At 50.9% G+C, this 15,219-nt stretch overlaps 1 long non-coding RNA gene across 1 annotated transcript in view; it reads right to left on the bottom strand.

Moving 5' to 3' along the window:
• Window positions 1–14,716, bottom strand: part of LOC139085424 (uncharacterized) — a 34,265-nt gene extending 19,549 nt beyond the window's left edge. The window contains exon 1 of the long non-coding RNA XR_011543682.1: window positions 14,646–14,716. This is a non-coding gene — a long non-coding RNA (uncharacterized lncRNA). The remainder of the gene's footprint in view (window positions 1–14,645) is intronic.
• Between the last annotated feature and the right edge of the window lie 503 nt (window positions 14,717–15,219).

Here is a 15,219-nt window from a genome sequence, read left to right as displayed (position 1 = left end):
GGGGCTTACATTCTAGCGGCATGCGGTAGCCAGTCTCCAAAGACGGCAGCCGACGATGCCACAGCCCCACACGCACCCTCCTTCCATCAGCAGGGCCCTGAGTCTCCTCGCCTGGACCCGGGCCACCCTGCGACCAGCCTTGAGCGACAGCATGCAGCAGGAGTGAGGCCGTGCTGGGTCTAGGCCTAGCCATTAAGAGAACTGATTTTGGTCTCTGGGAGCCCAGAGCACGATGCAAGAAGTCCAGCCACCCTGCCCAGAAAGCAGCCCAGCCAGCCCTTGGCTGTGCCAGCCCCCGAGCCGAGGCACCGGACACATAAGCAATGCTATCTGATGTCCCAGCTCCAGTCAAGCTCCAGCTGAAGGCAGACACCTGAAGGACCCCAGTCAACATCATGTGCAACAGGACTGCCCACTGAGCCCAGCCACCCACGAGGTCCTTAGAAACCATAAACTGCTATTGCTTTAAGCCACTGATTTATGGGGTATTGCTCCAACAGACAACTGAAACGTGAGGGGAGAAAGATCATAAACAGTAAGCGTGGGAAGTACGCTTCATTATCAGTCATATTATCCATTGTCAGTTATCAGTGACTCCCAGGTCTTTGGCTTTAGACCCATGAACACTCTCCCTCCCTTCTCTTGAGGGCACACCTCCCCATCCTCAGGGCCTCCGCTGCCCAGCTCTCCTCTTGGCGGCATGGTCAGATGGTTGAATAGTCGCCCAGGAGCACAGCCCCCAGACTTGCCCCAAATCTCTCTGATTGTCTGGTGCAGAGCAGGTGCTGGCTCTGTCAGAGGCCCTCCATCAACCTCAGTCCACCCTGTAACTACCCTGCCAGGCCGCCTCTCCACAGGGGAAGGAGCAAGCGATGAGGGCCTGAGACCGTGAACACACGATTTGCTCACGCTCCCTGCTGCCTGCGCCAGCCTCACCTCCACTCCCTCACCTGGAAGGTAAGGCCTCCAGGGGCACAAGCTCCCCAGGCACTGTGTCATGCTGGTCCCATTGCCTCCTGCTCCTCCTTCTGCCCACTCACTCTTCTCGTGCTAACAGCAGACCAACTTTTCTCAGGGACCCACCCTCCCTCTCTGGTCCATCGACTCCATTCCCCCGTCTGGGGCAGGCTCCTTACCCAGAACACATGGACCAATCCATGTATTCTAACTGTCGCCATGGTGATTGGTTCAGGAATGGGCACACAGCCAAAGCCATGCAATCAGAGCCGACCCCAGGACTCTGTGCTTCTATCAAGAAGAAAACCCCCTCTTCCACCAGGATTGCTCTTTGTGAGGATAACGTGAGCCTAGAGCTGCCGGGGCCCCAACAGGAAGATTGCTAGAGAATGACACCAACGTGGTAGAATGCAGAAGAGACCGAGACACAGACAGACAGACACAGACACAGACAGGGAGGGAGATGATGACAGCGTTCGAGCCCCTGGGTCCAGCAGTTCCAGAAGCATGCTGATCTTGTCGGCAGGAGTAACATTTGCCAGAGGGATTCATCCTTTCAGGCATAAATGCCTCCTGTCTTTCTGAAGGGCTGAAGCGACACTCAAGGAAACCTAACATACTCTGCTGACAGGTGCATGAGCTGCTAACAAGGCCCATTTACAGGTAAACAGAAGTCACTTTTATCTGCCCACATGCAGCATGACAGGAAGAGGGGTGCTCAAGCCTTTTTTGGTTGTGACAGGAAACTGATTTCAATTGGCTTAAACAAACGGGGCACTTATTGACCCACGTATCCTGCTACAGAAAGGACAGGGGTGGTTCTGTCTTCAGGAACAGCTGGATCTAGGGGCTAGAAAACTGTCTGGATAGTCATAGGCTTTCTCTTTTCTCTCTGCACGTGAGACTCATTCTTCTCTGGTCTGGCTTTCTCTGCGTGTCAGGGAGCATAGCTTCAGGCAGTCCCTGGCTTACCTCCTCAGAGCCCGGTAGCCAGAGAGAACAAAGTCTTTCCTCTCTAGAACCAGTTAGAAAAGTCCTGGGGAAGGATTCTGATGGGCCCAGCCTGGATGGCTGGTCCACCCACGTGGCCAAGGTCAGAATCTGTTATCACAGGCAGGAAGACTGGTGCCGGCAGGCTCCAGGGGAGCACAGTGACTGGTCTTAACCGCATCTACTTGGAGAGGGGGAGGGGAGGGTGGAGGTGGGGAGACTGTCTACACCGCAGTCAGCCTGAGGTCTAATCAGACAGCAGTGCCCAGCGAATGGGGCGCCCCGAGTCCCAGAACTGGGTTCCAGAGCGGCTATCTTCCCACCAGGCTGGGGGACCGTGGCACATCAGGTGGGGGGCGCCGCACCTGAGAGAAGGCTGGCTCGCCTTCGAATGACACAGAGTGGATGTCATGGTGGCTTTGATGGTGTTTAATTAAATATTTGCCACATTTAATTAATCAAAGCCTGAAATGTGGTACCAGATGTGACTTAGTGGACATTACGTCTCAACAGCCCTTGGAAGGGAGCCCCACAGGCTCGGCCTCCTGGCCCACCTGCGCAAGGGCTCCAGGAGACCCTTGGGGAGCGTCATTAATTAATTAGTGACTGAGGCTGCACTGGGCTTTGCTGTTTCAGAATGTCATGCGTCACTCAGGCAGGGGTCTCCCTGTTGGGTCCCAGGGGAGTGGATTAGGCAAGAGCCCAATTCCTGGGTGGCAAAATCTGTCCCAGACCTACACACACACCTACACGCACCTGCCACCTCCTCTATCCATAAATAGTCCCTGTGCCCCAAATTCCACCAATAGAGATTGCTTCCTTGGTTTCTGGCCACGTCCCCGCCCTTTGACCTGCCATTACCCCAGGGGTTGGGAGCTCCTTGACAGCCTCCGAAAGGGGAAAGTGCTTCCTCCAAATTGCCCAGCACAACATGTGGCAACCTTCAGCCCCCTAAGTGTAGAGCTCAAGGACCCCTGCCACCCCCATCCCCCAGCTAGGGTGGGGGCAGTCCTGAAGAAAGCCTCAGGGCCCAGCCCGCGGGAGGCGCAGGGCAGGTGGGCAGCTAGTTATCCCCGGGCTGCAGGCACAGCTCTTCTGGGCCCATCCAGGGTGGGAGGGCAGCGGCGGACACAATGAGATGCCAGGATCTGCAGTCACAGTGACCTTTCCAGAAGCAAATCTGATGGTTTGGGGCGGCTGGGGGATTCCCCACCACCCTCTTCATCCAGGCTGCCCTGGCCCCGCTGCCCCCAGCAGTGCCAAGCATCATCCTGACTCCCCAGCCCCCATCTCAAGAGTCTACATTCCAGCTACGCCAGCCTCCGGTCCGGTCCTGAAAGCACCAGGCCGAGTCCGCATTCTTTGGCCCTCGGCACATTCCCTTCCCTCTGCCCGACATCCTTGACAGTCTCTCAGATCTCACTGAAGATGTCAGCTCCTCCAGGAAGTCCAGTTGCCTTGAGCGTGGATCCCAGCATGGGAGGGGTGGGTAGGCGGTCCCAGGCAGGGGCAGCCAGATGCCACTAGGCTTCCCTGTCTAGCTTCTCGGCACATCCCATGCGCTCGTGGAACCACTACAGGTATGGGATGGATGCCAGCGTCTCTCCCTCCTGTCTGACCCTAAGTGCAACCTCATTTGGAGATGGCAGTCCTTTGGCGACCCTGAGGCCTCGGTCAAGTGGCCCACATGCTCCTTATAGGGATGGAAAACTGAGGCCAGAGCAAGGAAGAGGCCAGCTCAAACTGGCCTGGCAAACCAGGCTGCCCTCCCCCAGAAGTTCCTCCCCTCCCATGCCGCTGAGCTCCGCACCCTCCTCCCAGCCCCCAGCCCTGGCACAAGCTGGCCTCGCGGGCTTCAGGATCCAGCCATCCCTACACCCTTGGGCACCCCCCATCCGGTCTCCTCTGCCTTATTCCCTGCCCTTTATAAATATGCATTGGGCCAGAGAGATGGGGGGCCTCTTTTTGAGGGAAAATTAACAACAGTGACAAACTTAGTTATTCATGCAAACCGTCAGCCCGTGATCCCTGATTATGCAGGATGCAAACTGTGCCTATCTGAGCGACTGGGCGCCCTCATCAAAGGCGCCCCCCGCAGCAGCCGGCCCACCTTGCCGCCGCCTTGTGCCCTCTCAGCGCCGGCACGGGCCAGTGGCGCCCCCTCCGCCAGCGCCTGCTCCTGACGCAGGGCCCCTCCACACTGGAGTTTAAAGGATTAATTAACCTTGTGGGATTGGCGGGGAGAGCTCCACCTGGCTATCTGCTGCATGAAAGCATCCGCTCGCCAGAGTATTTTAAGCTCACAGTGCAGACCATATGGTATTTCAAAGAACAGAAGCTGAAAGTACAGTACATATTTATTCCTTCCACAGAGAGCATTAAAGGGGTTTAAGTATTTTATTAAAGCCTATACGAGCGGGCATGTGTGTGTGCGTCTGTGTGTGTGTGCGAGGCAAGCGCAAATATACTTGACGCATAGAAAAAATAAATGACACAGATTTATTTTCATCTCTCTGCCAACCCACCCCATAGCAACAGTGTAAACTTGAGAAAACAAGAAATATTTTATCAAGTCGTCTCAACTCATGGCTATTGCCAATTTTTCCTCTCTATTTTGAAACGATAGCAGTCTCCTTGGTGTCAGGCCTGCTGGCAGAAGGAAGAGTGGGGAGGCAGGTCTAAGATGATAAAGGGGCACACGGGCAGCCCAGGCCCCTTCAGGAGCTGCCCCCCACCCCCCACCCCGGCGAGGTGCTTAATCTGTGCGAACCTCAGTGGCCTTCTCTCGAACGCTGACCTCTCAGGGCAGGGTAGGGAATAAAATGAGAAGGCGCTGGCAGCCTACCTGGAAGAGCCCTGGATCTGGGATTTCGAGGAAAACCTACTGTGGAAGTCGGTGGACTGCGCCCTTCCCAGCAGGCCGTCTCCCTCCTCCTGGGAACGGCCCTGCCCTCTCCTTGGGGCAGCCCCCTTTCTATCTCTCAGCCCAGGTGATGGGGTTCGAATTAACTCCACTCCTCTCATGACAGGCTGGCCAATCAGAGCCCTGTGTCTCCCCAGCCTCAATGACTGGTCCAGGGATGGTCACGAGACCCGTGACAGAACAATGGGGCTCAGTCCTGAGACTTTTGCTGGAATGACTGGGAAGGACGCTCTCTTTCCCAGCAGACTTGCCAGGCCGGGAGCTTGGAGCTCATTGCCAACCGAGTCTTGGGCAAAAACCTAGTGACAGGAGAGTCCAGGACAGATGTGGACTCTGTCCAAACGACGGCTCGCCTCTCCTAAGCAGAAGATAGAAATTGAAATTCTCAAAATAAATAAACAAAAATTTTAAAGGAAAAAAATACAGAGCAGGCAAGCTGGTCAGGTGCAGCTGCCCAAGGCTCTGACTATCCTCTCTGGACAACGACGGAGGCTGGATCCCATGCAGAGAGGCCAGAGGTCTCAGGAAGGCCAGGCTGCCCCGCCCTGGGCACCTCAGGCTCTGCCTGCAGTCGGAGGCCTGCCCTGAGGGGGCAGCGGTGAGCCCAAGCAGCCTCAGGAGCAGTGGGAGGGGCTTCCAGCCGGGGCTCTCCGCGCCCTGATGCACATCCCTTTTCACAGGAAGAGACTCTGTTGAGGAAACAGCTTATAGTCTAGAAATTCAACAAATGCAAATGCACACAGCACAGGTGTCAGAGCATGGATAGACTCTGAAATTCTAGGTCTCCCCTCCCCCACCGCTCTGATGAAAAAACTGAATACCAGGAAGATAATAACTACCTTCCACCCAGCCTTTCTCCCACCTCGTATTTACCATCTTCAAGTCTTTCCTTTCATATATGTAGGAGAGAAGAGATTTTCTGGCCATCAGATGTAAATGGGAAAGTGTAATTTTCTCTAATATTCTATAAGTGAGAATTGAACCTCCATTTTATTTATTTGTTTTTTTGTTTGTTTGTTGGTGAGGAAGATTGGCCCTGAGCTAAGATCTGTGCCAATCTTCCCCTATTTTGTATATGGGATGCCATCACAGCATGGCTTGACAAGCAGTGTGTAGGTCTGTGCCTGGGATCCAAACCTGCACACTCCAGGCTGCCAAAGCAGAGCTGTGAACCTGCCCCCTACACCACCTGACCGGCCCTGAACCTCCATGTGACATGATGGCAAAAAAGTTAATCTAGTTAGTTCCAGTTTCCTCAGACAGTGCTGTGTTCCGTCATTTCAGATCTAAACTCAGTCCACGGAGATTTTCCTCCTCACCCTCTTCTCCATCTGAGTTTTAGGGGCTAAGAGAGTCACGGCATACAGGACACTGGCAGGGAGAGAGGTCTCCTTGGCCATCCAGTGTCATTCCTCAGCCGCTCTGCTCTGGTCAGAGCCAATAATGCTATCTGACCAATCCTCCTGTAGGTAAGAACCACAAATTCCAACAGGAACTAAAGGCCCTGGGGAGAGACTAAAGGGCAGACACTGGGGAGAGTCTGCACCTACAGGAGGCAGCAGCACTGGGCACGGGCCCCTTCTTTATGGGCTGAAGCTCTCCGCAGGCTCCAGTCTGCCCCACGAAGGGCAACTAAAACTTGGAGAGAAAAGTCCTACTGGCTTGAAGAACCAGGGGTCAGGGCGATTACAGCAACTAAAAAGTGACTGAGGAAATCCAAAAAAGAGAGAGCCATAGAAGGGGAGGCTCCAAACCTATGTATAAAACGCCCATCTCTTGCCAACCCCACCACAGAGGAGTGAGGCAGTCACTAAGCAGCCCTGCTAAAGCCAGAACTGAGCTGAGATTTCAGCCAACGTCATCTGCAGGGGAGAGAGTTTACAGCCTGAGTTTAACCAAGTTATTTGCCTAGTAAAATAAAAATCAACATCCTTCAGAGCAGTGTACTGAACCTAGAGTCTCTGTACTTGTCATCAAATGTCCAGGATAAAATCCAAAATTATCTGACATGCGAAGACACAGGAAAACACAATCCAACTCCAGAGAAAAGACAACCAGTGGGTACCAAACAGAAAGTGACCTTTGATGTTGGAACGAGCAGACAATCATTTTAAGGCACCTATTATAACTATGCATATGAACACAAAGGAAAATATGATCATAATAAATGAAAAGATAAATATTCTCAGGAGAGAAACTATAAGAAACAACAACAGTAAGAAAAAATGATGTCATCCTCCTATGTGTGGAAGGAAATCCACTGGCTATAGTTGAGACATCTACACTTGCTGGCAGGAGCTGAGAAGGCCATTTCTCCACTGATCCACAGTTACCAGACCATACCAGCCCCCCTTCATCCTCCTCGGCCAGAATAAGAGACACCATCAAGTCTACAAGTCCTCTTTTGAGAAACACCTTCCCCCTCCTTGGGGCACAGGAAAACGTGACTGAAACCCACAAAATCTGGGGCCAAAGGAGCCACACACACACACCCCCAAACCAATACCCCTTCCGCATGCAAATGCAAGACTCCTAACAATATTTTCGCAAATCCAATCTAGAAATATACAAAAGAGAGTTTTATCTCAGGAATTCTAGGTTTGTTTAAAATTCAAAAGTCAATGGATTCATCCTTATAACCAAATGAAGGAGAAATGCCACGTGATCATCTCACTGGGTGCAGAAAACACGTGAAAAATTCAATACCCAGTCATAATTGTAAAAGAAAAGAGACAAACTCAACAGAAAGAGAATAGAAGGGAAGTTCCTCAATCTGAGAAAAGAATCTGTGAAAAGTCGACATCTGAGGTCATCCTTAACGGGAGAAGAACGAGTGCGCTCCTCCTAAGATGAGGAAAACGGCAGAGAAGTTCCCTCTCACTGCTCACACCCAACGTCGTACCAGAAGTCCTGGCCAACGAAACAAGGCGGGGAAGACATCAAAGACATACAAATCGGAAAAGAAGACCTAAAACTAACTTTATTCACAGAACATATGATCATCTATGTAGAAAATCCCTAAGAATATACCAAAAAAAAAAAAAAAGGATTAGAAACTGTAATTTTATAATCAAATTTAAAATGGTATTACAAAAGTGAAATACTTAGGCATGAAGCTAACAAAATATGTTTAAGATGTGTATGCGTAAATATAGAAAACCTTGTTGAAAGAAATCAAAGACCTAAGTCAATGGGAATATACCCCACGTTCATGGATCGGAAGACTCAATGTTGTTAAGACATCAATTCTTTCCAAATTGATCCCAATTGATATCCCAGCACGGGCTTTCTTGGTAGCAAATGACAAGCTGATTTTAAATTGTATATAGAAACGCAAAAGTAAAGTCCAGAAATAAAGCCAAACATAGATGGCCAATTGATTTTTGATAAATATGCCAAGGTAATTCAATGGGGAAAGGATAGTCTCTTCAACAAATGGTGTTGGGACAACAGGAGATCCATATGGAAAAAAACTGATCTTTGATTCTTACTTCATACCACACAAAAAATTAACTCAAAGTAGTTCACAGACCTAAACACAAAAAATAACACTATAGAAGTCCTAGAAGAAAATATTTGTGACCTTGGGATGGGCAAAGATTTTTTAAATAGGTCACCAAAAAAAAGTATAAATCATTAAAGAAAAAATGATACATTTAGACTTCATCAAAATTAAAACCTACTCTTCAACATTTATTGTTAAGAATATGAAAAGGCAAACCACAGACTGAGAGAAAATACTGTCATACATATACCACACCCCATGAAGGACTTTATCCCAAATGACAACTCAATAATAAGAAGACAAATCACCCAATTTAGAACTAGGGAAAGATCTGAACAGTCAATTCATGAAAGAAGACATACAAATGGCCACAAAGCGCATGAAAAGACATTCTGCTCATCAAGGAAATGCAAATTAAATCCATAATGAGACACTACTACATACTCACGGGAGTGGTTAAAATAAAGACTGCCAATACCAAGTGTCGAGAGGATGTGGAGCAGCCGTAACTCTTACATACTGCTGGTGGGAGTGCAAAATGGTGCAGCTGCGTTGGAAAGCAGGGTGTCGGTTAAACATAAGAGTAAATATATACTTACCACACAACTCAGCAAGCCCATTCTAGAAACTTCCATGAGAAATGAAAACACATGTCAACACAAAGACTTCTACATGAATGTCCATGGCAGCTTTATTCACAGCAGCCCCAAACTGGAAACAACCCAAGTGTCCATCAACAAGTGGACCGATAAACAAATTGTAATATAAGCATACAACGACCTAATACTCAGCAAGAAAAGGTCAAGAACTATTGCTACACGGGACAGCACAGGTGAGCCTCACAGATTTACACTGCGGGAAAGAAGATGGACACAAAGTAGGTAGTGCAGGTGGTTGCCATGAAACTAGAAAAGACAAAGCTAATCTACAGCAAGGAAAATGAATCCGTGGTTGCCTGAGGCTGAGGGTGAAGACCCTGCCTGCAAAGGAGCATGAAGGAAATTTTCGGGTGATGCAAAGGTTCTATACCTTGACTGTGGCGGTGGGTACACTGATGTAACCCTTCAAAAGAACTTACTTGAAATGGGTGCATCTCATTCTAAATTATACCTCAATAAATACGATTTTAAAACTACATCTTACTTTCATTTTTAACATAAATGGACTTGAAAGTGAAGAGAGAAAAATTAAACCACCTACGACCCCATTATTGGGTCAATTAAGCAAATTTTCTGCACACCAGAAAGTGTACCAGAGAGCTCTATGCAGCAGCTAAAAGCAAACTAAAAGTGCGGTGCACAGTAAGGAAGGGGAGGTCCTCGTGCCCAGGGCTCTTTTTGGGGCTGGCTGCGAAACGGGCAGAAAGATGGGGCTGAAGCTCCAGCGGGACGTGGGGTTGAGCTCCAAGCTGAGTTCAGAGAGCACGGAATGGCCTCTGGGTGTAGGTGCTGGGCGGAGTCGCTGGGAGTTTGTGATCCCATCAGGCGTCAGGATGGAAACTTATTTGGCATCAAGAAGGCTCAAGGTGCATGCCGAAGGCTGCCCTAAATGCGCAGGCACATGCTGAAGACAGGCCTCCAGGCCCACTCTGCACTAACTTGCTGGGCCTCAGTTTCCCCATTTGTGACACGAGGGGGTTGGACTAGATGGACGTTTGCCGCAGCCAAGACACTGACTATTCCCAGGGGACGTCTGCCCCTTCACTCGCAGCTCCAGGGCTGCACTCACTCCAACTGCGCCAATCCCCCGCCTGAGCCCCACCGGAAGCTTGTGGCCAAGGCAGGTAAAGGGCTGGTTTGTCCCTGCCCTGCCCCCTCCCCCCAGACTGTTGTGAAGTTTCCCAGGCCTAGGGACCTTCATAATTAGGTAGGGTCCAAACGGAAGGGCACATCACTTCACATCAAAAGTGTTCTCCTAAACCTATCTGCATTACGATGTTTGCCATGGAAGCATTCTCAAGAGCACAAACCTGTGAACCATCTACTGACCACAATCAACTGGGGATGGAATACTCAGCCTATGGAGAATAGGTGATAACGCCAGAAAAGCTCACGGGATCACGTTCCCTCAAAAGAGGAGGATATGACATTCCACGAGCCTTGTGACTACAACTTAGTGAATATGCACAGACAGACAGGATGGAACGCCCCAGGAGTCTCGATTCTTGCCTGTACCTCAAACTGGTTGAGGATCGACGTCACGAAGACAGAATGAAGTGGCTCATGCTTCCGAGAGCCGCAGCTCAAGGATCTCGCATTGCGATACCGGAAGTCCATGTCCTTCTGGACTATGTTTTCCCAGCAAGGGCTCCCCCTGGGGAGACAAAGATGGCAGTCGGCAGCTCCAGGTTTATATTTTTACTGATCTAGCAATCTCAGCAGGAAGTGAGAGCCTCTTTCTGGCAAAAGTTTTGAATTTCACTGGCGAGGCCCGGGTCACGCACCTGCCAGCGCTGGTTTCGGGGGCGCAGCCTCATGGGCCCTGAGTTTGGTTTGACGTTCTGCTACCCAAGATCTTGAAATTCTTAATAATTTTTGAACAAGACGCCTTGCGTTTTGCACTGGGCCCGCAAATGACAGAGCTGGTCCTGAGCTCAATGCAGCTCAAATGCCATACTGTGAAAATAGGAGGGTTAGGTCCCAGTGGAAAATGGGAAACTTACCAGGAGGAAGGGAGGCTGCATGGAGACACAGCAGACAGCCACCACAGATGCTGACAATAGTTGGGCTAGGGTAGGGGTGATTATTACTACTATTATCGATGTTATTATTTTGCAATGTAGCTCTCTTTATCATTTAAACACAAAATAGTTTCACTTTAAATACAGAAAATGCAGTTCTCTTTGAACTGAAGTGAGAGCTGTCAGAACTGTGGACTCGGGGAAGGGTTACCACCCCTGCTCATCTCCCACCAAGGGCTGCTCCAAAGAGCCGGCAGCCTCCACAATCGCAGGGGCCCAGTGAGCCACCTCATGCCTGAAGCCAGCACGGGTCGAGACTTGAAGGATCCGGGTCACTGAGGTGTATTCCCCGCCCCTAAGCTTCTCCTGAAAGGCTTACAGACTGCTATCTGGTGATTTAAAAAGTATGTAAAGGCCCCCAAAGAACAGGGGTCTCCCTTGTCCATGCAGTGTGTGTGTGTGGGGAGAGAGAGAGAGAGAGAGACGGGGAGGCACTGGTTTCAGATAGCTTCTCTCCTTTGACTCTCTGAGTTGGGCCTTATTTTTATTCCCACCTCACTGGGAAGAGAACCAAGGTTCACCACGGCTGGGTTTCCTGCCCAAGTTCGCATCTCTAGAAAGTAGAAAACGGATTAAAACTTCTATGTGTAAGCTCTAAAGTCCAAGCTCTCCCCTCTCCATCTTTCCACCCTGACACTGGAGCAAGATCTCGAACCCTCCAGCCTCTGCTTCCTTATATGAAAGTGAAAACATGCCCAGTCCTTCACAGTAACCCCAGGGCATCTTCTGATTCCCCTTCTCCTCTGCCAGGTCCAAATGCACTTCCTGGTGGGAGGGGCAGGAGGATCCAGGACAAAGGCTCAGAAATCTCCAGAGCCCTCCCAGACCACCGCAGATGCATCCTCGGTCTTGACTTGGTGGGTCTGTCTCCTCTCAGCTCTAGTCACCAGGTCTCCCACCCTCCTTCCCAGTGGCCAAGCGCTGGGCAGTCCCTGTCCTCTGTGAAAGTCCTGTCACTCTCTCCATGTACCAAACACTACTGGTCCAGTCCGCTTGTGGGGGATGCCTCCAACTCTGCTCTCGTAAGCAACACTGCACCCATTTCCCATGGGCCTCTGAGGTATAGACCCAAGAGTGGAGCTTCCGAGACCAAAAGTCCAGGGCTGGAACTAGGGGGAGGCACCGAGGAGCCTAGAGTATAAACGGTAAGGTGGCCATCACTCCCAGGGCCCTGTCCCTGACAGCAAAGTCTCCCTACACTTGTGCCCTAGGGCCTCACATGCCTACTCTTACCCTAGCCCTGCAAAGGGACACCCATACTTAACGTCACTGCCCCTGTCACACACTCTCCCGTGCACCCGTGCCAGGCCTGAACATCACCTGACCTGCTGAGCTGTGTCAGTCGGCATCTCAGTCCTTCACTCCGCCCTTCTCTGATCACGGGTGGGGGTGGGCCTCTTTCGTACACCTTGACCATGCTGATCTTTCCTTCTGGGAATGGCCTAGCCATTATTTTTTGCTCACTATGTTTTTTATTGGGTTTCATTTCATTTTTGGACTGATTTTCAGGAGTTTCTGACTATTCTAGTTACAGCGTTCTGTTGGTTTAATACACGGAAAATATCTTCTCCCAGCTTATCACCCGTAAGTTAATTTGTCTATAGTAACGCAACATTTTCCATTTTGGTGTGGTCACATCCACCATTTTCCTCCTGATGGATTAAGCTTTGGAGGCCATGATAAATCCTTTCCTATCACAGACATTATCCTACATTCAAATTCATTCGCTTTATATTTTTACCTTCAATAATTAGATATTTAATCTATGTGGAGTTTATGTATATGGGGTAGAGATAGAATTTTATTTTTTTCTCCATTATAGAAAGCCAATATTCCCAGGGCCATTGACTAAATAATCTAGTTTTCCTCCAATTATTTCTGATTTTATCTCTATCACAAACCAAGTTACCATATACAAATTTGCTTATTCTGGGTTCTCTAAACTCCCCACTTATCTATTTGTTTCTGCACCACTATCCCATCATTTTAATTACTCTGGCTTTAGGCCTATGGTCTGTAGAGCAAGGCCTTCTCTAGGTTCTTATTTTTCAAAATTGTCTCAGCAAATCATGGGTCTTCCATACACCTTAGAGAATGGGGTTCCCAAGTTCCAATATAATCAGGCTGGAACTTTGACTGGAATTGCATTGAATATATAGATCATTTGGTGGAGAATTTACATTTTTTCAAGGTTAAGACGTTATCCCATTATTTATTTGTGTATTCCAGGCTTTTAAAAAATATGAGTTTTAAATTTCTCACCTTAAAGATCTCGTGCATTTTTTGTTAGGTTAATTCCTAAATACATCAGCGTTGTGCGGGATATCTAATTTTTATGACATTTTCAAGAAATGTATTATCATTGCAGAGGAACTCATTAACTTGATATTCTAATCTTATATAAGCTACCCTTGTTCAACTCTCTTATTAGGTTAATTTATTTGTCTGTTGATTCTCTTGTTTTCTATGTTGATGACCATTTGACAAGAATGTTGTTGCCCTTTTGCTCCCAATCTTTACATCTCACTCAATTCTCACCTTGTTGCTCTGGCCAGGACTTCCAAGGACCCTGGGGAACAGCGGCACAGCTGGAGGGCATCCTAGCCTTCTTTCTGACTTTTAGAAGGATGAAGAGATGTGGGTTTTAGCCTAGTCCTTAAAGCAGGTGAATACAGTCATCAGAAATTTGCTTTTGGGAAAGATTCCCACAGTTGCACATGAAAGCTGGATGGAAGAGAGCGAGAAAGGAGGCAGAACGACGGGTCCTCTAGGAACAGCTGCAGCAGTCCAGGTGAAAAATGATGCGGTCCAAACCGGGGCTGAGGAGATGAGTGTAGCAAATACATGTGTGGGAAGAGATGATGGGATTCTGGGACAGATTAGATTTGGGATTGAGGAGAGCAAAGAAGACTGAAGCTCTGTTTGGGGGCTGGCTGCCTGGCTCGGGGGGACAGTGATGCCATTCACTCAAGGGAAGATGGGGGAAGAGACTGATTTGGGGAAGGAAGGTGGGTTCCACTTCAGATATGTTTGTTCAGAGAGGCCTGTGGAACATCCTGCAAGGGGTCTAGCGGACGTCCGGATGAAAGGATAAGCCAGGGAGCTCAGGGCAATGGTCGGGGCCTGGGGACAAAGGTTTTACGTGTACTGAGTCCAAGTGGTATTAGTGGAGGTTCACAAAGTCCTTGGAAAAGTGCCTGGCACAAATGGGTTAGCTACCGGAGAACTATCAGGATAACCCGCACAGAGGTGGGCGTCAAAACCACGGAGCGGACGAGATCTCCCAGGAGCAGCCCAGGAGACAAGGGGTATGGGGCCTGGGCGACACCAACACTGGAGGGACAGAGGACTCCCAGCAGACAGTAGGAAGAGAGGCCGAGGGACTCAAGAGGACGAGGACGAGAACGGAGTGGCTCCGCTGAGACTGTGCAGCAACGTGATGAGGAAAGTACCCTTGCGCGAATGTCCGAGCTTTATCGGGTTCTCCCTCCCGTAAGTAGGGGCTACCGCCCAGCGATCGGCTCACCTACCTCCAGCGACTCCGGGACGCTGCGGTCCAGCGGCAGAGCAGACGCTGGCCACGCCCCGGGGCCCGCCCCGCCCCGAGGCCGACCCTGCGGAGAGCCTGCGCAGACGAGGCCCCGCCCCCCGCCCGGCCCGCCCCCCGCTCCGGCCCGCCCCTTCCGCAGGGCGCACTCCGCCGAGCTCCGCGCACGGCCCGCGGCCCCGCCCCCGGCCCCGCCCCGCCCCGCCCCGCCCCGCCCCTTCGGCGGCGCGCCCTCGCGGAGCCCCCGCGCTGGACCCCACTCTGGGCCCACCGCCTCGCGGCGCTGACCCGGCGCAGCGCCCTTGCCCAGCTGGCCTGGGGAGTGAGCGGCCCGTGCAGTCTCCAGCGCGGCCGTCGGGGCGGCGAGAGGTCGCGCTCCGGGCCCGGGATCGGAGCAGGCGCAGCCCCCAGGTTTCCGCCGCGCTCCTGCAGCCGCGCGGGGCGGGGCGGGGCGGGGCGGGGCGGGGGGCGGGGCCCGGGGACAGTGGGCGGGGCGGCGTCACGTGGGTAAACACGCGCACGTGGAGCGGAGCCTGCGCGCGGAGGGCGGGGCCGGC

This window comes from Equus przewalskii, chromosome 9 (assembly GCF_037783145.1).
Source record: "Equus przewalskii isolate Varuska chromosome 9, EquPr2, whole genome shotgun sequence".
NCBI lineage: Eukaryota > Metazoa > Chordata > Mammalia > Perissodactyla > Equidae > Equus > Equus przewalskii.
The sequence above is the reverse complement of the archived record's forward strand: the minus strand, read 5'-3'. Positions and strand labels throughout refer to the sequence as shown.